At 34.1% G+C, this 24,375-nt stretch overlaps 1 long non-coding RNA gene across 2 annotated transcripts; it reads right to left on the minus strand.

Annotated features, from left to right (window-relative positions):
• Positions 1-639: 639 nt before the first annotated feature.
• Positions 640-19,273, minus strand: LOC135293940 (uncharacterized). 2 transcript variants are annotated; one of them, XR_010356058.1, is made up of 3 exons: positions 19,012-19,273; positions 3,626-3,797; positions 640-2,907 (listed from the first exon to the last, which is right to left on the minus strand). It is a non-coding gene; the product is annotated as an uncharacterized LOC135293940 (long non-coding RNA). The 2 variants fall into 2 exon arrangements; XR_010356059.1 differs by lacking the exon at positions 640-2,907 and adding an exon at positions 2,927-3,186.
• Between the last annotated feature and the right edge of the window lie 5,102 nt (positions 19,274-24,375).

Consider the following 24,375-nt stretch of genomic DNA (forward strand, 5'->3'; position numbering starts at 1 on the left):
CATCCCTGAACGGTGTCAAAGTCGAACATACATGAGCTGTTAGTTTCTGGGTTGCAAATACCCTTTATGCTCAATAGATACCTTATTTTAGAAACTAAAATTTCTCTTCCACAAGGCAAGGACAGCTATATCATGAAAATACAAATCAAGAGTTGAATCTGGTGTGAATCATCAGTGGATCAGCAAAGCAGAATTGATGATTATGAAACAGTTCTCAACTGAGAATGACACAGTGTAAAGGAAGTTTTACAATTAAATCTAGGTGGTTGATTAATGGACATTTTGAACAGTTTGCAAAGAATTTTTCAATCGCCTGAAACATAGCAGTCTTCTTGATCTGAATGACTACTATTTTAAAGTATTACTGAATAATGTTTCTACTTGATGTGAAGGATGGTGAAAATGCATTATTATGCATTTATGCTACTACTGTCTTTACACTGGGGAACACAGGCTAAAGAGGATTACATCATGAAAACTCATCTAATTTGTACTATTCTCTGCAATGATAATTCTAAATGTGTTTTGTTCTTATTTGTGTTTCATAGAATCAGAAAATCATAGAAAGGTTTGTGCTGGAAGGGATCTTAAACCTTGTCTTTTTCCACATTCCCTGCCATGGGATCCTGCCTGGTATATTCAATTAGACCAGGTTTCTCAAAGCCCCCTTTACATACTAAGTGACTGCTAAAAGTTCTCCCTGGGGACTTTTTTCAGTAGGCTGGGCTACCCAGCTCTCTCAACCTGTCTTCATAGAAATTCTGCAGAGCTCTGCTGCTATTTGTGGCCCTCCTCTGGGCTTGTTCCAGCAAGTCCCTGTCCTTTTTCTACTGAGGGCCACAGACTTCAATGCAGTACCCCAGGTAGGGTCTATCAAGGCAGATTATAGAAAGACAATCATCTCCCTCCACCTGCTAGTCACATTAATATTGCTGTAGCCCAGGATGTGATTGCCTTTTTGGGCTGCAAATGTACATTGCCTGGTCATGTTGAGCATTTTTTGCACCACTACACCCAAGTCTTTCACCTAAAGGTTACCCTTAATCCATTCTCTGCCCATATAGTATTTGTGTTTGGAATTGCCCTGACTCACATCTAGGACACGTAAAAATTTTGTACATGAACACAAAGAAGTATGAGCTAAATATTGTACATTTATATCATATATGTGATGGACATTTCTTCTGTCCTGCCCAATAAAATGTTTTTTGTTTCTATGTTCTGTGCAATAGTTAAGTGCTCAAGATGTAGAATAAAGCAAAAACTTTGAAAAGGTACATATAATCTTTCATTTAAATTTTTACATGAAGGATTAGAATTCAGTATAAGAAATATAAATCTAATTATTTACAAAGAGTCTTTGAAAAATTAATTGTAATCCTTTTTCTGCCATTGACATACCATTTGTATTTAAATATGAAAGAGAAAAAAACCCTAGGAGCCACACTACTGTTTAATATTTTGCAAAGGATTAGGGATGAAATGTCAATTATTATAAATACAGTAGAAAGTTGCTGCTGTCTGGAAGAAAACTTTCTGTATGACACAAGAATTTGTTTTCAAGTATAAATACAGATAAACTGTCTTTCTTGTAATATTTTTTTAATGTTTCCTTGCAATAATATTGAACCCAATTAGCTAGTTTATTCACCTATGAGGCAGCCAACTAACATTCATTTTTTTAAAAATTGCAGTTGTCTTTGTGCTGCAGCTCCAGTCACAAATTAGCAAATCTTTCTCTGGATCTCCCACAAAGCTTTCAAAAGTAACTGATGAATTACCAAAGAGAATAGTACAACCTTGGACTCTCCAAGCAGATATCTGCAGTATGAACCTTCATATGAGATATGGAATTAATGGCCAGGATGGAGAAGCAGCCTTTATCATTATTCATGTCGAAAATTTAAATAGCAAGTCCTTGATACTTTTCTTCAGATCACAGTACTGCTTCAAAATCTAGCCAAAGATAAGAAGGAACATCAGCAGAGTTGTGCACAGCTGTGATTCTGGTGAAGCAGCTGGAAAACTAGCAGCAGTGTGGAACCTTTGGAAGCTTACTGTACTTGTTGCAAAATGTGGCAGAATTTAATATCTGCCCAGGACAAGATAGAAGCAAACATGTATCAGAATTGTTCTATTTTTTTTTTAAATATAAACAGGTATAAGTTTTTTAATAGAAGAGAAAATAGTTTGGTAACAAAAGCTTTCTTGCCTTTTCAGAAGTTCATTAATTAAATTATTTTAGTTTTCAAGTAATTCAGTAAAGCATCAAGAAAAAACATATCACAAAAATTCTCCCTCAAAAAAAAAAAAAAGGCAAAACAGGCAAACAAAACCAACCAAACAAAAATACAACAACCAAAAAAACCCACCAAAAACCACAAAAGAAATCCACTATTTCAGATCACAAGATTTCAGAAACATAATCAAAGTGCAAAATATATAATTACTTTTTTGGTTTTTGAATAATTATATACCAGGAAGCTGCATTTAAATCAGACTCTCAACACAAAATCACTTCCCTCTTTAGAGTGTACATATATTTTTTGAAAAGGAATTTGTGTGTATTTTCAAGGTTACCAACATATACTGTCCATATATGAAAAAAGGCTGACTTTTTAACAGTCTTTTTGTGACAGGACAAAGAGAAATGGTATTAAACCAAAAGATAGTTAATTCAGAGCAGATATAAGAAAGAAGTTTTTACAATGATGTTGATGAAAACAAAGGAACTTGTTCCCGGAGAGGTAGTAGGTGCCCCATCCCTGGAAATATTCAAGGTCAAATTGAGCAGGGCTCTGAGCAACCTTATCCAGTTGAAGATGTCCCTGCTTTTAGCAGGTGGGGGCTGGAGCAGGTAATCTTTAAAGGTCCTTTCAGGTCAAAACGATCTACGGTTCTATGATCCTATAAGGAAAATATATACAATTCTCCTGTATGCAAAGAACTTCAGAAGCACGGTAAGTAAATTCTCATTTTCTAAATAGTAACATTGAGTATTTTCAACTGGAACAAAAGTTTCTAACAATTCTTGAGGAGACAAGGGGAGGAAAGGAAACTAAGTAGAAATGGAACAACTTTATTTTTTTATCAAAAACATTTAATCTTATTCTGTGAAAGCAATTCCTAAAGGAATCTTCCTGTAGACTTCAATAAAAATCACATTGAACAGGCAATCAGGAAGAGCTGAATATAAAAGAAAAGACAGCAAACAATCAGTTCTAGTGTTTTCATTCAAAAACTTACTTTATTTTTATCCTGTTTCTTTTTAAATTAGGCTAAACAGTTCTGGAGAGCAATTTTTCACTCATATCAGTTTAAGATATGAGCCTTAGTGTGAGGTTCCCTTCATTCATCTCCCCTTTCACTTGCTGCATAAATATCTTGAACTAAACATACAACTTAAATCACTAAAAGAGGAAGTTAATTCCCTTTTTTGGTTGTTCTTGATTTCTTTACTGACTTGTAACAATAAAAATAAGTAAAAGAGACATACAGAGGTAGACATAGCTCCTTATCATTTTCTGCATAGTTTCATGGTGTTTTAATGAAGAATTTTATTTATTTATTCTGTAAAGCTGAATAAAGTTTTTCTCAGCTGATTATCAACAGAAACAATGAATACCATTCCACTATTGTTGTTCTCAAATGTGTGTTTGAAGATGCTGGTTCCGAGGAAACCTTTGAAAAGACAGATACACCAGGGTGAAATGGACTTCAGTTTCTTCTCCAAAATAAAGGTGTACACAATTCTTTGCTTCTGACCAGTATCAATTTTCTCTGATGCATGACATCATCTATCAAATATTTTTGAGGGGAAAAAAAAGAAAAAAAAAGGTCATGCTTTATTATGAGCTGCAAATATCTGATAATCTCCCATTAACAGAAAACAGTACTTCTTTCATCGATCAAGTAAGTCAGAAATTAGATCTGTTTGGTACCCTTTGGTACCTGTTTGTTCCATTTGGTTTTATATAAAATCTGAGGGAAAACAGATAAACATCTTTTATATTAGGGTTTTTTTTTACTTCTCTAAGTGAGGCTTAATACAGACAGGTTCTGTAAATATAAATTATTGACCTACAGCTGAAAATTAAATAAACTTAGTTTTCATGTCTGTATTTTTGCATACTGAAAGCAACAATTTTTTTAAAACTAGAGGAATAATAGTGGATTTCATGGTGAAGGATCATTTAAAAGAAATACCGAAACCATGAGGAAGTAGAAATTCACTTTGATATAGAAAGTGTAATACTGAAAGAAAAAAGTAGCTTATAAAGATAAAAACTAACAAAAATGCATACATTTTAAAATAACGTGAAGGAAGTGGTTGTGCATGTAATGTAGACAAAATCCCTACAAAACTCTTAGATTTCAAATCCAATGGTATAAATGGGGTGGAAAAATGCATTACAGATTTAATTTCTAGCCTCTGTTGCTACATATAATCTTCTGTATTCTTGAGACAAACTAAATACTGCTGTGTTTCTAGTTCTATCAACAAGTATCTTAAGATTGAAACAGATGTTCCTGGGTTTTTTTGCCCATTGGTGCCAATACTCATTATAACTTTGCCCAGAGGAGTAAGGGAACTAATAGAGGATATCTGTAGCATTAACTTGCTGAGAAATGGTCCATGTATGCCAGAGATTTGCTTCAGAGAGCACACTTACATTCAGTTTTTCCCCCATGGTGCTCATCATAGATATCCCAAATACCTATGAGTCACTGAGGGGTTTAGATGGGATAAAATATGTAATGCACTGGTTTGCATTGTAGATAATTTCCCAAAGACACAAAGCAAATCTAAAAGAGTTTATATGCATACATTTTTAATTACAAATTTTTACAGCTTAAACATATTGGATTGCAAGAAAATCAAGGTTCACTTACTCCCCTATGAGCCATCATAATCAAGGAGTAAAATCTTTTTTTTTTCCCCACTCACATTAAAGGAATACAGTAAAAAAGTTCTTACTGTAATGATAAAAAGTATTTTTATTGCTCTATATTGTTAAAAGTACTCACTCTAAAAAAATAAAAAGTAACTTGATTTTCAGCAGTAAATGGATGAAGAAGGATGCAGCAGATCAGTGATTAACATGGAAAATTCAGAGAAATATACAAGTTTAGGAAGAATGACTGTGAAATTGTACACAAGATCCATGGTAAAACTCATAAAAATGAAACGTGTGTTTGCAGCCTGTGGTATTTGGAGGATACACAATTTCTTCGGTATATTCTTTTGCCTAATATGTGCCGTGATTTAGTTTTGACATGTAAGAGCCTGCACAGTTTTGGTGGGTTTCTGTAAGTGTGAGGGGAGAAGTTGTTTTTGTAAATTTCACTAGCAAAAGATTGAGGTAGTCTTCTAAATATTTTGTTTTAAACAAAATAACAAGCATCATCTTTGTGTCCCTTAAAATCACTTTTTAAGTTCTGTTCATGGATTATAGATTTCTGTTAGTTCTCAGATAAAATATCACATATAACTCATGGATAGCACATTCATTCTGTTACAGGTTTTGTACGTCTCCTGTTTATATGCTACTTAGAATGCCTTCAGATAAACAATAAACCTAATGCATAAGTATTTGTATCTTATTTGCCAAAAATAAATAGGTTATCTTCAAGACAAGTTTATTGAAATGCATCTGCATCAGACTCTTTCCATATACTGTGTGGAGTTGACCTCTGTATGCCCAGGTTTTCTTGATGTTTGGAAACTTTAAATATCCTCTGAGCAGATGGGTAAATATTAAAAAATTCAAGGTTAAAGGATACCACAAATTCAACCTACATGCAAATTCCAAGTGGCCAGTGAAGCTTTTAGAGAAATCTGAATACATTAATGGAATTTGATTTATGAAAATGCTTGATGACTAAAAACTTTTATTAGTACAAGCCTTAAGAATTATTATTTTTTAAATAATCAGTACCCTATAGACATAAATGTGAGATGGAACTTTGATTGATAATTGTGTATCGGGCCATGATCAGACATTATTTTGCAGAAAGCATTCTACTTCTTCAATTCTTAGAAAACTCTTTGTCTTTCATGATACATCTCTGGAAAGTTACATGTCATAGGCAAATCTCTAGCTCAGAGTTCTAATAAGATTGTATATGTAGCTAAATGTATGGGACATCTTCCTGAATATTCTAAAAAAGACTTTTCATTTTTATTTTCCTGTCCAAAAGATCATTTCTATTTATAAGCAGCCCATGATTCCTTTTGGAGGAGACCTACTATGATGGACATCTGTTACAATTTTGATAATTTCTCAGAGAATAGAAGTATATAGAATCTTAATATTCTTGTAAAAAATTAAAATATATTAAGGATTCTGTCCTTGTCCTCACAAATTATCAATTAAATAGTGAAAGAGCTTCTGAAAAATTAAGGGACTTTCTCTTTTTTGTGCTACTTCATTTTTACCAGACTTAAATTATGTAGGTTTGGTTAGCTGTAAATGGATATCTGGGAAATTACCCATATAATCAAAGTCCAGGCTTTAATACTTTAAGCTATTCCAAACTATTGTCTAACACTAACTGTGAAACTGATCTAATACCTGATGTTACTGAGTTGTTACCTTCCAGTTCCCTTCTTTATTCTTAGAACTTAAAACCTTTTCATTCAAATATTTACTTTTAAGGTTCTTAGAGTCACTAATGATCTGCATCCATGCAGAATCATCTTTTTTTAGCTTAGTACTTTCTGTTCTTTTTCTATTGAAACCTATGCACATTTCCAAAGTTTCTTTCTGAGTTCCACATTTCTCAGTAAACCTAAACCAAGGTCACACTGCAGTTTTACATCTAACAATGCCTCGAGAGATGTCTCAGAGACAGCTGAGAGACACCTGGTGTTATGCCAGTAGACACAGAGAATTGGATTCCCCAAATACCATACATCAAAATGCTGCCATATGAAAAGATCATGCATGCAGACAGCTTGGGAGCAGCGCGTCCTTCATGAGGAAATTGAAATAATTCACATGAGGCACATGATTAACTTACACACTTTTAAGTTATAACAATCTGGAGCGTACTTTAGCAGGTACTAAAAGCTTAGGTGTGGTCTGTGTTTGGTTCTGAACAAAACTGTATTTTCTTAGTGTCAGAACATAATTCCAAGGTAGCAAAATCCCCAAAGAACCTACTTTCTAGGCATTATTAATAGTCTAGGCATTATTAGTAATCACAACTACCATGCACTATTGACAACAACTGCAATATTGGTAGAATTGCTCATTTTGAACTAATTTTAAACTGGGGAAAGTCTCCAGAGATGTAAACCTTTTTTCTCTCTTTACCCTTCTCTCATTCTTCAAGGAAACTGAAATATTACTCCAGTACTAGCTAGTAATATATAATTCTAAAGGAAATATAATACTAAAAGAAGTGGAAGGGCATGATTGTCATATTAAGCAAGTCCTACTAGTGTCAGTAGGAGCTATTTCTTTGAGTAAGCTGGCTATTTTAATCTGAGCTTTCTGTACCATGTGGTGTGCCGTGTTGTTTCTTAGCCTATCCACCATCTGTGTATGAATTACTCGCAGGGAATATTTTGTCCTTCAGAGAAGCAGGTTGCAGCAGTATCTATAGTTTGCAAACTCCAAGGACAGAAGGAAACAAGGCAGGTTTTTTTTCTTTTCTTCTTTTTTTTTTTTTTTTAACAGCTGAAATCCATCAGCCAGTAACATCAATGATTCTGAGTAAAAACTGTTTTAAACTCTAAGCACATGACTGGCAACTGTGGAGAAAGACTTGGAGTGCCTACAACAAACTGGTACAAGGCACTTTAGAAAGAAGTGCTATTCGTTTCCTGCTCTCTCTTCTCTGAAGTCTAGCCTGGCTATTACAAGTAGGGGCCTATGCTGGGAGTGAATAGTAATCATTCCACATCCAAGGCAAGGGAAAATCCTTAGAGGAGCTGAGGAACATATGTGAAAGCAATTTCTGTGACTCCTTTTGAAAGGTTACAGAACGCATTCCCCTAACACCCTGTCATTCTCTGTTCTGCTGACTAACACAGAAACAAGAGTGGGACTCAGTTGCTCCCTTCCATGCCCACCCCTCACACTCTGCCTTATGCTTTCCACCCTTTCTGAGCACATCAAAGACCTGGAGTTTGTGACAGCACTTTGCTCGAGGCAATGGCTGCTAGCAGGCTCTCTCCTGTGCTCATGTCTTGCTAGGACTGTATATTTAATATCTTTACCCTGTGCAAAAAATCCTCAAATTAAATATGTGTGCAAAAATATTTGTTATGTTGAGAAAAATATCAGTTTAACAACACAGAAAACATTTTTCTGATTTGTCACTGTAAATTTTGAGCAAGAAGCAAGTTGTTTGTCTCCACCTACTTTAGCAAGATAAAATTATAACACAAGATGTCATAATGTCTGTTATTCTAGGAAAGACTTCATTCCATGAATTTAATGACTGAGTTTTTTCTTTGCTGTTTTGAGCCAGTAGGCTGTTAAACCCAGTGAAAAAACTCCACAAATCACTCATGAACTTCTTATATTTTTAGCAACTTAAACCTACAAAAATGGACACTGGTCAGCCTTTTTACTTAGCTCTTATTGAAAAAAAAAAAGAACTTTGATTGTGAATGTTAAAAAATGGTGGAAGATGTCTTTTTGACTAGAGCTATAGCTTCCTAGAAGATTGCTGGAATTTAAGGAAACTGAAAAAGCAATTTTATATGACAAAAAATAGTAATAAAACTATTCAGTTTAAAAGTTCTGGCAATTTTTGATTTTTTTTAAAAAATCTTCAATTAAAAAGTGACTCTGTTTTTTTTCTAGTTTTCTCTGAGATCGACTTCATTTAAAAGCACGGGATTGCAATAGCAGGGACCTTATAGAGTACAACAAGAGGTAAAACAGTTGACCAGACACTAACTTCAAAGTTTCAATATTTTCATTCTGAAACAGAACACAAAAATAAAGGTATGTGCAGAATTTTGGAATAAAAAATAAAAGGAAATAAAGGAGAGGAAAAAATTCTGAGCATCCTAATTACAGGGAGGCAGATATGTAAGTAATATTAAAACAGAAAGAAAGTGTAATTCAAGGCACTTTGAGCAGTCTCAGATTTCAAAGCAGTATTCACTGTTCAGTTTTGCATCTGGCCATTCCTTTGGTACCTGACCTTGTAGTTTTGAAAGTCACTCAGAGATTAAAATGCAAGGCAAATAGATAGATAAGGCAAATAAAGAAATAATTCTTGTGTGCTCACTAGCAATTTTAAACAAGACTTATTTAGAATCAGCTTACTGTTTTCTTATTTACACTTCTTAACCTTGTGTTTTTCTTTCATATTCATAAAACATGATTTTAGGTACATCATTGTGGTATGATGTTCTTTTCACAAATGTCATGACATTTGTCCTCCAGGCTGATTTCTATTCACTTCCCTCATTAACATCCCTGCTTGGAGGCTGCCCATGCTGTTCTCCTTATTCCTGTGCCAATTCATGACACCTGGCCACAGTAACCTTTCAAATGGTTTAGGATGTGGAATTCCCTAGGTTTAGGATAATTTCAATATGTAGTTAAAGTTATGTATGTTTGGACAGATGCCCAGGTGTTTTGGAGGCTCCATTCTCATTTATAATTTTAAAATCCTGAACTGCTTTTACCAAATAAGACAGTATTTATTCAGATTTGATCCTTCAAGAGACATAGACACAATTTTGCAGAGGGAGACACAGGCAGAGATACAAGAGAGACAAGAGAGTTGTCAGGGCAGGAGGGACACCAAAGAAGAAGAAACAATGAAGAAGAGCAAAATAGGTACCCAGATCAGGGCAGGAGGAAAAGCAGCCCCCCCAGAAGAGACAGTGAGGAGGCTGAGGAGGAAGCATGAGTGCAAAGGGACTGCAGCTGATGGAGGAGCTCACATCACAGCAACAGAGCAGAACGTGCACTGAGCTCTAACTCCTGCACTGCCCCTCACCAAAGCAACTGGGGTATAACATGGGACACTAGGAATTAGGAAGGATATTAGGGAGTGTTTTTTTAGATATTTGTTTACTTGATTCTTATTTATTTTTCAGAATTGGAAACCAAAAAATTTTGGAATTTTGGAATAAAAAATAAAAGGAAATAAAGGAGAGGAAAAAATTCTGAGCATCCTAATTACAGGGAGGCAGATATGTAAGTAATATTAAAACAGAAAGAAAGTGTAATTCAAGGCACTTTGAGCAGTCTCAGATTTCAAAGCAGTATTCACTGTTCAGTTTTGTTAATGGGCAATTAATTAAATTAATGAAGTTCCCTTCTTGAAGTTCTTTTTATTGTCTCAGGACAGTTCTTCAGCCCTTTTGAAAGAAAATGTGTAAAAGTTTAGAAACTGATGTAGTCCTTTGTTTTCTGTAGGTTTTTGTTTGTTTGTATGTTTGGGGGTTGTTTCAGAAATAATGGTAAGATCCACTTTATTACCAATTATACGAATAATATAGTGATGAATTTCTAACAAATAGGTAAAATGCATAAAAATAGGATCATTAGATTATTTATAGATATATTAGATCATCTATGTAATTGACATAAATGGATTTACTGGCCATATCCATAATTAAACATGATTTTCATTTTTCAGAAAATTACATTTTTAATGCATAATACCCTCTCTGTCTTTATCTCATCTCATGGCTAGCATTTATTTCTACAAATTATAAACCTCATCTTTCAATGTGTGAATTATTTTTGAGTACATAAAAATAAATCAGTAATGAATTAACAAGATTTTTAATATTAGATACTCTCAAAGATATTAAAGTGTTCTGTTGGTTGGAGTGTACTTTCACACCTTGCAGCAACATGATAGATTCCCCAAACTTGTTGGCCAAAAGAAAGAACTTGCTGTCTCAAAAGAAACCATATTCTTTTTAATCTATCTAGTGTTTATCATATATTTACTCTAATCCCCTGTATTTATCCCATAAACACAGGCTTTCAGAACTCTTTTCTGGGTTTGTTTTTTTCTTAATGGGCTTAACCTGTTCATTCCTTTATCTTTCAGAATTTGGTAAAATACAGCCTTGCCTTTGTATTTCTGGCTATGTAAACCTCCTGCTGTACCACTATTTTCATATCTACTGACGAATCCAAAATTCCAACCGAAAGACATAACTTCATCTTTTTCTGAGATAAACCCAAAAACTATTAACAAATTACAAAAATAACATCTGTTCTGCTTGACACTGATAAATAAGAGGTGCTTCATGTGAATAAGACTTATGATAAATGTTTTCAGATAGGGGTCAAGGAATCTCTTTATTAAAGGCAGTAAAATAGAATGATGCGTGGGAAATGCCCCTTAAGGTCAGTGGAACTGCAGCCTAGTTAGCCAAGAGCATATTTCAACCCCAAATTTACTGTGACCTGCTGAAGAGTTCTCCTTGCAGTTAATTTTGTATTTAATGTCTGGATTTGATTTATATACAGACTGTTGTAGAGTTCTCTAACAAAATATTTTATATTTATGTTCTTCTTAAGAGTGATTAGAGGTGAACATCTGTGCCCCACACAAATTATGTCATTATGAAATTAGCTTTCAGAAGCTCATAAAGAGATATGGTAGCGGCAACAGCTTTCTTATTCATAACAATATGGTGACCCAGATATCTGACAAGCTGGAGTTGTTTACCTTTCTTCTTCTTGGCATGTGTGTCAAACAATACATAAGGAAGTACATACAGAAGTATGACAAACAATAAATTATAGACAAAATAAACCTATATTTTCATGGTATTGTTATATAAGGAGAATGTAGTAACTAATATACACGGTGTTAGGATGTTTCTTAAGTTGTTTGGAAAACCAGACTACCTACATCAGTCTACGTGTGTAAAAGAGAGAGCATGATTTGAGAGTTTGACCATATGTATAATTAAAAAATTAGATATTTATCTACTTTATTTAATCAGAGGAATCAAGGCTAGGATATATTTTCTTATTCATCTTTGTAGTTTGACAAAACAAAAATTCAATAATCATTTATTGGCAGCTTCCCATTATCATAGAATGGCTGCGCATGTGAAGTATGAAACTTAAGATATCTTGAAATATCCATCTGTATCACTTTAGCTTAAGCTGATTATAGAATGTTCTGCTTCTGGGAGCCATCTGATTTAGACGAAACATGATAAAGAGAGGGAGATCTGTCACAACACTGCAGTTTTTTAGGCAGAGAAATAAAGATAACAGTGGAGAAAAGTTAAGTTAAAAAATCCTGGTGACAATATGTTTCTTTCAAAAGAAGTTTGTTTGTAAATTTCCGCATTTGAATGACCACGCTTGTCACTGATTTTTGATCTTTGTGACTTTTGTTGATAAGACTTTTCAATGGCAACTGTGACTATCCATAATTTTATCATATAATAATTCAACATTTTTTAATACTTCATCATTGTAAAAGCTTGTGTAATGATTTGCATCTACAAGACAGGTCTAGAACTCTACCTTTTCAAAAATAGGATTTTATATTTTACAGTTCAGAGGGGAAGAGAGTGCAAAAAAGTCAAGCTCAGCATTTTAGTCTGACAAGCTCTTGAATATTGTTCCTAGCTTTAACTCTTGCTGTACTAAGAATCTTACAAAGTTAGAAGGGTACATGCCAGAGTATTTGACAAAGCTGCACTACCTTGATGATTATTGGAGATCTCCCAATGTGTAACCTATGTAAAAAGGAGCTAGTTCATTGAAATCTCACAGCAAAACATCTCACTGTAGGTGAGAGTTCTCACAATTACCGTAATAAGGTTCACTGCTTTGTCATACTGCTGTGCTCTACTGCGAAAGATTATTACAACAGAAGATAGAAAATAATGCCAGTTGTGTTTAGTCATAAATATATTTTCTGTACTGTCAATGATGTGGCATAAAATGTATTCTAAATTGAGCTACACTGTGTATATGATGATAGGGTGTGTGAATATCTAGACAAGAAAGAACAGAACCTGAGGAAGAAAAAGTTCTGCTTTTGTGAATATGATGCCAATCATTGTGCTGAAAGCAGGTGCAAAGCCTTTCTTGTTGCAGATCAAGGAGCAAACATTGTAGCCTGTTGACTGCAAATTATTAAACAAACAGAGACTTTCTCTAAAAGATCTTAAGTAAAATAAAATATTGTCAAATAAATAGCAAAAAAAAACCCCAAAAAACATCTGCAATTTGCCTAGAAATTAATGTCACATTGTTAGGGAGATAAAATAGAGTTTTCTTTCACCACAGTATGGTCCAACAGAAAATTTTGCTTCCTGTGCGTTGGCACTAAAATTGTCTTCAAAGAAAAAGTGAGATACAAGTAAAGGAATTTTTATGATCTGTCACAAAATTCCAGTCTGCAGACTGTATAAGCACTCAGAATAGAGATGGGCAGTTTGGTCCCAAAGCTAAGAGAATCAAATGAGTAGTGCATAGAGCTACAATACACATCCAGCAAAAAACAGGTAAGACTTCCAATTTGATAAATGGTCTTTTAGGAAGGACAGGATAAGACTAGAAAGGGGAGTTTCCCTTTATATGAGACAGCAACTGAGTGGATGGAATGAGTACATGGAGCCCTGCCTGGAGCAGAAGGCAAATAGTAACTTTGAAAAAGATATTAAGGTATTTAATTTAGGAACAATCTTTTCAGGGGCTAAGTAGATTTTTTTTCCCTATTTTTTCAGTTGTAATTGTTTTCTATTTTACTTTCCACAAATAAATTAATAGTCAAATTATGAATATTGTCAACCCTGTTTACCTTCATTGGTCACAAATACTCAACATGTATGAATAAGATATATAAGATATTTATATTTTTGTTTCTTAGATGATATGAAAGCCTTTTCTGGTCCTATTATGTTTTATTCTCTCTTTGAATGGACCTTGCTATCCTAGTTTTTCTTAAGAGTTTTCCAAAATCTTATCATTTTAGCTTTCCTTCTGCATTTTTTAAAGTTTGACTGTTTTTTTCTAAGTTAAAATGTGATATGAAAAATTAAAACAATTTGAGTTTATTTTCACATGCATCAACATGCAAATATTGAATTATAATCATAAAATCTATAATTTGCACTTAAACTGGCATTACATTTCATTGAGTAGCCACTGAAAAAGAAAGTATCCCTAGCTCCACTTAGTTCCACAAGCATATAAAAATGGTATTTTAAATTTTTCTTTACATAACAAAATATATATAAAATGACCTACTGTATTCTTATTTCTACTTGTAATGATTTTAGAATGAGAACAGATTTAACATACATCTGTGCTTAAAAACAGCAGTCTCATGCTTTACATTGTGGATCATTTCTGTGCAGTTAAATTTTTTTAGTACTTCTGACATGTAATGACTACCTGTCCTGTTATCTTTGCTTGAATGAATGGAAAATTATATAACATCAAAATACATATCTATATGCAAAGTTTTGACATTCTAGCAGGAGTATTTCAACATAGATATATTTCTAGTTATTATAATATTAACCCATAAAAAATTTCAGCTTAACATAAACAATTCCCATGGGCATCTGCAGATTGGATAAATGGCAACCTCTTCACATAAAAGTATGGTTTTTTAAAATATGGTATCCAATTCAGCTGGTTTTTTTGACTCTTACTGCTGAGTTGATTGAGCATCAAATGGCTCAGCATCCCCTTGTGTGTACAAAATGGCTAGCCTAGAAAGAGACTGTGTTATAATTTCCTGGTCAATGCAAAATTAAAAGTCCTGTTTATACTTCGATAATCAGATAAAAGACAGAAATATCTGAAATAAAAATATACAGAAGTTTAGTGATAATAGGGAGGAAAGCTACCCCTGAAGGGATTACTAGTGACTGAAACATCATTTTGTAGCACAGTGAGGAGTTATCTGCACACATATTGATAACATAATCTTCCGTCTTTTTATGCCTGTTTGTTTGATAGGAGTCATCACATATGTTTTGCCTTTTTTTTTTTTTGTTGTTTCAAATATTTGTATCTGTGGATAGTGTCTACAATATCTCTCAAGGTAATCTGTTATCTGTCTTCATTAAGATAGCATCAATTGTTAATCAAAGTTTTATCTTCATGAAGATTTCTGACTTCATTCTTCAAGAGAAACTTTTGATTAGCTACCAAGTTTCCATGGAGTTACCACATGGGAATTATGTCAGAATTTATATCATAATCTCATTACACATCTTTATGAAATTGATTTGTACATTTGTGCTTGTGGTGGAAATAACAAATATGAATAAAATATTTACTATCTTCCACAACAAATAATCAGCAATTCCTTTACATGGACTTACCAAGTATTTAAATAGGTGAAGAAGTCTTGTATTGATCACAAAAAACCTGTTTGTTCAGCAAAATTTTCTTATTGATTTTGTTCAATGTGCATTCTGAGAAATCACCTGGTCATTAATTTTAGCAGTAAGACTAGAAAATATATTTTTGTTGTATTCTACACTGCCTTAAGCTATGGGACCGTAGTACATTGTGCCTTGTTTTACCAAGGCCATGAGACTAGCATTGTAAAATTAATTCATTATTGAGGACTCAAAAGAGGACCTCCTCACAGGTGGTCAGGTGGTAAGGGCTCAAAATACAATCTGAATTAAGATTGTACAGAATGATATGAAAGTTGGGGTCACAACTTTTTTTACACTTGAATAATACACACCTGGACATAAATCTTAGTTAATGAAAAGTGAAGCAGCAGAAGCGGCAAGTGAAGCAAGTCTGTGAAAAGATACTTGAATGAAAACTCTATTTCCTAGGGTTTTTCGCTTTTGTTGTTTTTTTTTTTTTTTTTTCCTTTCAGCAATGGATATTTGTATGCTGAAGTATTAATATGAATAAATTGAGCAAAAGTCACAAGAAGGAGTAGAAGTGATATCATTACAGGAGATAATTGTACCAGAGCTAGTCACAGAATCACAGAAAGGCTTGTGTTGGAAGGGACCTTAAGGATCATCTAGTGCCAGCACCAGTGCCATAGGCAGGGATACCTTCCACGAGACCAGATCACTCAGAATCCCCTTCAACTTGGCCTCAAACAGTTTCAGGGACGAGACATTTGCAACTTCACTAGGCAACCTGTTCCAATACCTCATCACCCTCACATAAAGAATTTCTTTCTAATATCTCATCTAGACCAGCCCTCCTTCCGTTTCAAACCAATGTCCTGTCACTATCTGCCTGCAGAAGAATTCTGTCTGCCTCCTTAATAAACCCCTGTAAGATACTGGAAGGCCACAATGGGGTCTACCTAGAGCACCTGTTTATTAATTTTTTCAGGACAGGGATATTTTGCAGGATGTTTGTTTTTATTTTGCTGCCAGTATTTCCATTTGAATGTAAGTAACATTTTTTGCAATATGTGAATATTAGGCAGTTTTCTAAGGTTAAATCACACAAAAAAATTATATATATATATATGTATAAATAAAATATACATTCAAATTAATTGCAAAATAATAATTGGATTCAAATGCAAGATAATGCTTTTTTACCTGCTGTGCCACCCCCAAAGGTAAAAATTTCTTTCAGTCATTCCATATTTTGTTATATTTGTTATTTTATTATCTCTGAAAGTTAAGTATCAACTTTTGTTTATGCAAAATGCAAATGCATTTTAGAAAATTTGATCTTCCTCTAGATGTCTTGATATACATCACAGTCAGTATAAGTTTTGAAAATATAAGTATTGAAGAGAAACAATATCTCAGCTTTACCAATATGATGTAGAAATTCAGTATACATTATCTCTTAGGTAATGTTACCAAATAGGAAATTTTTTGTCCATAAAAATCAAACCTGTTACTATCCATAAGATGCATACAGAAAAGCTTTTACATTAGAGAGCATAATTCAACTTCTGTGGAAATAATTTTAAGTACTTTTCTTACATACATGTTAAATCCACCCCCAATCTGCTATAATTGGCAAATAACATGACATGATCCCCAAAAATGAATAACCATAACTAACTACTTAAGAAGCACAGCTCACTTTCCCTGTTATCAATGTCATTATCAGCTCTCTGCACATGGAGACTATTATTGCAACTGTCATAGAATTAAATGAAATCTATCCAGCAACATCTGGCTCTTCAGAAGAAAATATGAATAATTTCACCAGCTTTCCCCATCTCTGCCTGCTTATTCTAATTATGATGTAATGGAGGACATCAGCAGGCTGTAGACTTGGTGATTAACCCAGGGCAGATGAGAAATAGGCATAGTGAGATGAGCAAGGAACATAGATCAGCTCAATCAATTATCTTTTTTCTCAAGGCTCTTAAATACAGCAGTGACCTTGTGATGGGAAACAGTAAGTTACACTTGAACCCATTTAGGAGGTCAGAAATTTCACAATACATTACAGCAGCTAAATTCTTGTTTTTCAATTCAGTTACACAAAAAGGAGTATTAGGTATGCATATAAAATGTACAAAGTATATATGTATATGTGCGTGTATATATATATATATTTATACAAACTTTGCAGGCCTTTATGTTTATAATACATATAAGCATATAATACATATAATACATATAAGCATTTAGCTTGTTCATTTTTTCTTTTCATTAATTAGCCTACAAAGCATTTACTCCCTTGTTTGGTTTCTGTTCTGATTAAAAATCTGTCTGCAGCTATTGAAGTAATATGGAAAATAATATGACTGTACAGTGATTAGGAGAAGAAAATCAAAAAACATTTGAATGCTATTTCCAGTCCTCACATATAAGTGTGGACATATCAACAAAATAACAGTTTTAAAGTATATTCACATGTAGTGCCTGGTGTTTTAAAGACTGTGGAGCTCATTTAATTCAGATTGCAGACATCCAGTTTCTTGCCTGAAAAGTTATTACTATAGAGCAATCGGACTAATGATCCTAGATTTATTCTGGTAGCATTCTATGCTGCCTACACTAAATGAAACAATTCGGTGCAGCCAGACACTAATCCACAGTGTCGTATTTGGCATCATTAGTCGAAACTTTGTGATCAAAGCAGTTGTAATGGAATGGGGAGTCTACACACTAACAGAGTTTCCTATACTGCTTAGTTGAAGACAAAGTAAGAAACATCCATCACAATAAAGACAAAGAGTAAACAAGGAGAATAAATCCAGCTCATTAAAATGAATGATTTTAAGGGAAGCTGGAAGAGTTTCACAAGGGAAGTGAAAATGCCAGTTGTGATCATTAGTGAATATTTGGGGAAAAAAAAAAAAAACCCTCAAATGTTTTTACCATGAGTAGGGTTCTTTCTGTACTTCAAGTCAATGTAACCTTTCAGTTGAATTATTAGATGGAAATAAATGTCATAGAACTTAGCAGTTTTGTAGTGCCAGATGCTGCTGCAACAAGTATTGTTAGTTTAGATATTGAATTATGACTTGAAAAGTATCAATGATGGAACTTGCCTTCATTTACTTATTTATTTTTATTGACTTGATTTTTCTGTCACCATATAGGAAGGTAGTCCACTGGAACTGAAATTTTCTCCTCAGGTTTTAGTGGGAATTTAATAAGGGTTAAAGTAATGTTTTTTATTTGCTCCTGTATGTTATGAGGTGAATTGTAAAGTCCATTGCAAATAGGCTAGCTTCAGAAAGGGACTTTATTACCTGCAAATGAGGAACTACCACAACGTTTTGAACTCTTGACAAGGAATCCAATATCCAGAGTAGATGACAAATTTCAAAGTTTAAAAATATTATTTAACAAGCCTCTTGTACTTTAGGGGTTTAGGGCAAATTTGGGAGGAAACTCAAAAAGCAGTCCCTCCAGAAAGCAGATACATGTGGCCCCTCCCCCTACTTTTTCAGGAAAAGATTGCCTTGGAGAAAAGTGGGAAAAACCCTGTTTATTTAACAAGCAAAGTATTCATGAGCATAAAAAATTAATAATATTAAACAATGTAAACTCTTGCTGTTCTGAAGAAATGGCAAATTTAGAAAGTCCTTGTCATGGGCTGTATCTCGACTCACACAGTCTCTTACCTGTCCCTCCTGTGCTGGAAAATGCCACGTCTTGGGCCCCGTTGGGCCACAGGTGTGAGCTCCTGGTGTTATTCTGGGTGCTCAGTCCAGAGCAGGTTTGAACAGTTCCAAGAAAAAGAAAAAAAAAACCCGCAGTCCAGGGAACTTCTCGGCCTCCGTTATCAAAAAACTAACTGGCAGCAAAGGAGAGCTCTGTCCCTCTGTCCATGCTGCAGACAACACAGTCCAGGAGCAGGAATGTGGAGGAGTGAGTGCAGTGTCTGAAAACAAACTGTGTGCTTCTTCTCTGCCCCTTCCTTCTCGGAACCAATCTTAAAGGTGCAAAACTTATTTCTGGGCTAAAGAGATGAATGGGGATATAATTCAACACCATAAAGTCAGCCCAGGACATCCCCTAACTTAGTACTGACATTCAGTCCCCCAATAGTATTATGCTAAGGATGGTTACCCAACGGTATTATACTCAGGACATTTTAAAATTCTTTTTCAAGAATATAAAGCACACTTTAGTCCAGGCTGCTTTTCCATCCCAGTCTTTTTCCCTCTGTACTTCCTTGGCTTTAAGTACAATTAAAAAAACTTAAAACAAACAGACAAAAACCCAAGCCCCTCAAACAAACAAACGAAAAAAGAAAACTAACAAAACAACAACAACAAAAAACAAAACCCAGACCTAAAAACTTATAATTATTAACCAAAAAGGATTTCAACAATGAAAGCATTCTCAAATCTCCTTGAATTTGGTGACTAATTAATTTTCACTTTTTGTTATCTCTTGCAATAATCAAGCTACTTCAGAAATCCAAGCATAACAGAGACAAAGGGCTTCTTTCACCCTATTGTCTCTTAGTACAATGAAACTTGGTAATTTCAGGGATCTGAGAAACTGTGGCTATAAGACTATAACACAGAAAAATTACTGTTAGCTTCCATGACTGGCTAGTAGCCTCCATATCACTGAAGCTGTTTGCATTTCATTTACTTAGGCTAATGTGAGAACAGCAGTAGCCTGAGAACAGCTATTGGACCTATTCAGACAACAGGACTGAGCTTTTCCCTGCTGACACTATTTAAAACATGAGAGAATGAAATTTCTGAAGAAAAATAAAATGTTGTTTTGCAAAAATGCAAAGCTTTTTTCTTGACTATATCTAAAATCAGGAATATTGATCTGCCTTGGACTGTCATTTGGTGGCATTTTCAACAATTTGAAACACAAATCTAAATTGCAGTTCTGTTTCATCTGAAAAGCTTTAGCTATGAATTTCTCGGTATTTATTTATTAAAGAAGACCAACATAATTTATTATTCTTATTTTCAGCAATATTTGCTGAATAAAGAGTCTAATAACTCTCTGAAAGAAAAAATGCAAATACATATGTGAAGTTATTTGTTAGAAAATTAACTTCTGGAACATTAAGCCTAGTTTGTAATGTAAGTTTCAGGTGGGAGGATACCACATTTTTGCGGGGTTGAATCATAAGGCAATTTAAAATTTAAATTAAAAAGTAATTAATAGTCATAAGTATAATTTGATGATACCCAGAAATCACATCTGAAAAACTTCTCTTTTCTTAAGGTAGGAATCATTGAAAAATCCTGGAAATAATATTGTAATTTTGATTTATATTTGTGACAAGGGCTTGAACTTTTGAAGATTTCCATTTTCTGCTTTGTTAATTTAAATAACATAGTAGAGGATAAGTCAGATAATCATCTGGTGTTTCAGTTAAAGTGAAAAACATGGTAAGAGTTTTTCAGTTAAGAGACTCTCTAGAAAAAGCAAAATAATTTTTGTTTTTTTCAGTTCTTCCTATGTCTGCAACAAAAATAAGTTTCACAAAAGATAATATGAGAGTTTAGTTGGAAAAGGCACAGCTTGAGTTGTAGAGAAGCTCTTACATTTGTATCTGATTGGCAATATGGTTTTCTTCTCTGTGATCACAAGTTTTTCCTCTGTTTCATTTTTTAGTGAAAAGCCCTGCTGTTTACTTCCCACATATAGCAAGTGTTATGTCCCCCTAGGCTATAATATTAAACATCCTGACACACACTTGTTTCAGTTCCCTGGATGGTGCTTTAGACTGAAATGGTTTTACTGGGTTTCCTCCAAGCTTCAGTAAAATAATGTCTTAGAGTATTTTCCACATGTTGTTTAATTAACATCTAAATTTTTTAAAGAACAAGAGGTCAAAACTGGATATATTTATGGAAAACAATAAAGCATTGTTTAAGATTTAATGAAATAGTATCATCAGTGTCAACACTTCCCTTACTAAATGAACTTTACTATTTCTTCTGCTGAAGAAGCTAATATATTAATAAGGCATTAACAAAGACCTTTTCAGGAATGGCCAAGTCCTTAAAAAAAAATTGAAAGTGTATTTGTGTCATTTTAGTTTTGCTTTTTTTTTAATATTGTATTATTATTATTCAGTTATTATGAATTACTGTTATTCAGTACACAAAACGTGAGTTGAATCTACCAAGAACAAAAGCTTTGACAAAAAACTTCAACATTTGAGCTGCAGGATAGAGAAATTTATTTAACAAAAAGTTTTAGTTTTGTTAACTTAAGCTAAGGATAATGCATCCCTCCCCTTCCCCTCAGCTGCCTCTTATCATACACAACCTCATAAGCACCAACAGAACAAAATGTATCTGCCAAGGACCCACATGGGGCTGATATTTAGCCAGCCTGGCTGCTATCCACTACTCCTAGTCTTTAGTGCCAAAACAAGTCATTTGGAGTCAGATGAGCTGTCCATGTTTGCATAAAACTGCAGGTTTAAGGCACCATTCATTGATTAGGCCAGGTAAAACTATTTTGCCAGCTAAAGATGGTCCTTTAGCTTAGAGCTATATTACTTAAACATATTCTTACTGCAGTCTCATCCCATTCCCAGCATCTATTTCCACAGCTTCCCATAAATTCAGTAGAAGAGTGTCTTTGCAGCCGCTTTATAGTCTCCAGGAATTTGTTACAGAAAATATGCATATTATCAATAAATATGCAAATATTGGTATTTCCAGAGATGTGAATGTCAAGATCTTACTGGGTTAATTTTGATATAAAAAGTGGCAGATATTTTCTCAATAAGTTCAAAGAGATGACCACTTCTGTACTCTCATGGCTTTATCTAAGGCTACACATGCAAATGTAGGTCATATTTTCACTTCCAAAACTAATATATAGTTGCAAAAATTTCTGCTGTGTCTTCAGCAGCAACAGATGGTTCCTGTGTATTTGAAGTACACACCCTGCCTTCTATCTCCCTTTTAAAAGACACTGACTTGAGGAGAAAATAGTTTCTTTTATTCTTTTGTGGTTTGCAGCAACAGTAGTAGCAGTATTTTCTGGTAAAGGTAAGCAGCAGTTCAGAGAAATTGTACACTTAGAGAGATAAAATGCTACAGGAGAGGGTGATGCCAACCAAAAAGGGAAAGAGCAAGAGAAAGGTCTTAGCATTTGCCAAAACTGTATTCTAAGAGCAGAAACACAGACTGACTTCCTGGGTAACTCAAAGAGATACATTTGTTTTACAAGTTGTTTTATGTCAGTTCTCTTCTTAGTCTAAATTTGACCTGGTAACTTATTTGTGCTTTAAATTAAAAATAGCTGTCAATTTCATTGTTTATTTTTGGGTTTGTTTTTCATGTGTACGTGAGGTCAACTCTATAAGGAAAAGTCACAGGAAGGTCTACTTAACAATCTGTCCAACTCAGATTTAATTTAATAATGAAATGTTTAAAATTTGTTCTATCACAATCGGTTTGTTCACGACTGAGGTTATTTACAGACCTCAGAAATTTTTTATGCAATTTTCAAACACTTTTCAAAACACTTCCTCATCAAATATGCTAAAAGAAAAGCTAGGAAAGAGAAAGGTATGTTTTCACGCCATTTCCAGCAGTAGGCATTCAGTAATGGTAAAACTTAGTGATTATCATATAGCTGTAGTAATCTGTAGAAAAGATGAGATAAAACAGCTCTCATTCATGTGTCACCGTTTGGTAAAACACTCCTATATATCTGATCTACTTCAATACAGGGATGTGCCGTGGTATTTACAAATCCAAATCTGTTGATTTCCTCAAATCAGCTTGAGTAGTCCTCCAAAATAGATCTGCGGGTAATGGGTGTTATTTGGCTGCGGTGTGCATAGGTGTGAACTTGGACATTATTATCCTATGTCACAGTCCCAAAGCACTCTTGTAGCATCACAATTCTACCCTTTTGGTCCATTATCAGAGCTGTACTAATGTTGACTGGAAACTTTGCACCTCCACCTCAGTGCCCAAAAGGTTAAACAGTACAGAATTTCATTAGCTATTCACAATATCAGTCTTTCAAAGAGGAGAGTTAACTCCAGTGTTAGTTCCATTCTTTTTGGGGTTTATTAATTTATTTTTTTTATGTTTTCCAGAGAAATCAATATTACTTCTTAAAAATAAAAAACAAAGGGATTCCCCCACTATTATTTTTAAGTCTTCTGCATGCTCTCTGCTCATTTCCATTTGTTCTGATGTTTCTGTCGCTCATTTATCTCTCACTTGCTAACTCTTTAAAAATCACTGTCTACTACTTGTGGTCTACATCTTTAATACAGATTGTGCATTGTTAATGCAGCTGCTGCCTTCAAGGATATGAATATTCATATGCAGCTCTGGAATCTCAAGGAGATAAATGAAGTTTAGTAAAAATCAAATTTCAACCTTGCTGTGACCTCATCTGTGTGTTGCAGTTCTCACTGAATAACTTAACCTGACACCCCTGGATTAGTTGAGCAATTTTATTATCATGTAAAAGCTCCAGCTGAGATCACTATGTGAGGCTATCATACAATTTGTGATCTGCTGTTAATTTGCATGTCCATTTTATTACTAAAACAGATTATTCCTAACTGCTGAAAAAGCAGGACTGAAAATAAATAAACTGAATTAGCATTTAGTCAACTAGTTATGCAAGCCCTACAGTTGTCACAGACAAAATTGTGAATTTATATTTCCCTATTAAGACCACCCAGAAATATTATTTGAAATACCTAATTGGCTTACTTGATTTCCCTGTAATTGACTACTGTAAAATCATCACAGAATCAAAACAGGAGCAAGATGCATGGGAAGATATCTGACCTAAACCAGCAATCAATGGCAGTTTAAGGCCTTGAGCTCCCCAGCATACAGTGAACATGCTCTTAGTCAGAAGTCTCATGTTAAGCATCTGTAGGAGGTGCTTTGGAGAAAGATGAGGATTCTATCTGAGGATGACAGGCCACAGCAAGATTATATAACAATGTGAAATGCAGTACTGATATAAAGAATCAGATATCATGAAAATATAAGAAGGATTTAAATGTCCTT

Source organism: Passer domesticus, chromosome 2 (genome assembly GCF_036417665.1).
Source record: "Passer domesticus isolate bPasDom1 chromosome 2, bPasDom1.hap1, whole genome shotgun sequence".
Taxonomy (NCBI): Eukaryota; Metazoa; Chordata; class Aves; order Passeriformes; family Passeridae; genus Passer; species Passer domesticus.